Source organism: Nannospalax galili, unplaced genomic scaffold (genome assembly GCF_000622305.1).
Source record: "Nannospalax galili isolate Female #2095 unplaced genomic scaffold, S.galili_v1.0 scaffold1318, whole genome shotgun sequence".
Classification (NCBI taxonomy): domain Eukaryota; kingdom Metazoa; phylum Chordata; class Mammalia; order Rodentia; family Spalacidae; genus Nannospalax; species Nannospalax galili.
In genome coordinates this window covers 1,542,884-1,543,396 of record NW_008342123.1, presented here as the reverse complement: position 1 = coordinate 1,543,396, position 513 = coordinate 1,542,884, and positions in this window count along the sequence as shown.

Genomic DNA, 513 nt, shown 5'->3' with positions numbered 1-513 from the left:
GAAGGAACGAAGGAAAATCAGAGCCAGATGGCCTCATTAGTGAATTATGTCAGATATTTAAAATAAAATAATATTGTTGTACCCCATCCACTGGACCCCAAAGAGACCACCGAGAACCCAACACACCAAAATGCAAAGGCAAAGTTTTATGGTTTATTCGGGCTTAAGCTCGGGCTCTCAGACCTCACCAACTCAACGGATCCATGCTGAAAGCCCAGAGTAAGGGAGAGTGGAGACTTTTATAGTTTTAGACAAAGAGAGGAGGGGGATACGGAAGATACATTTTGGTTGGTTCAAGGAGCCCGCGCGCGCCAACATAATTTTAAACTGATTGGATGTATAAGATGCAACCCTGGAAGTTTCTTATTGGTAGGTGCTATTCTCAGGGCTGTGGAATGTGATGACTGTTATCTGTGGGACCAGGAGTCTCCATTTTTACCTTATAAGGCAGTTTTCATGCCCGGGCTTGCTTAATCTATAGTTTCCTGGAAGAGGGGGGATAGCAGGCGAGGG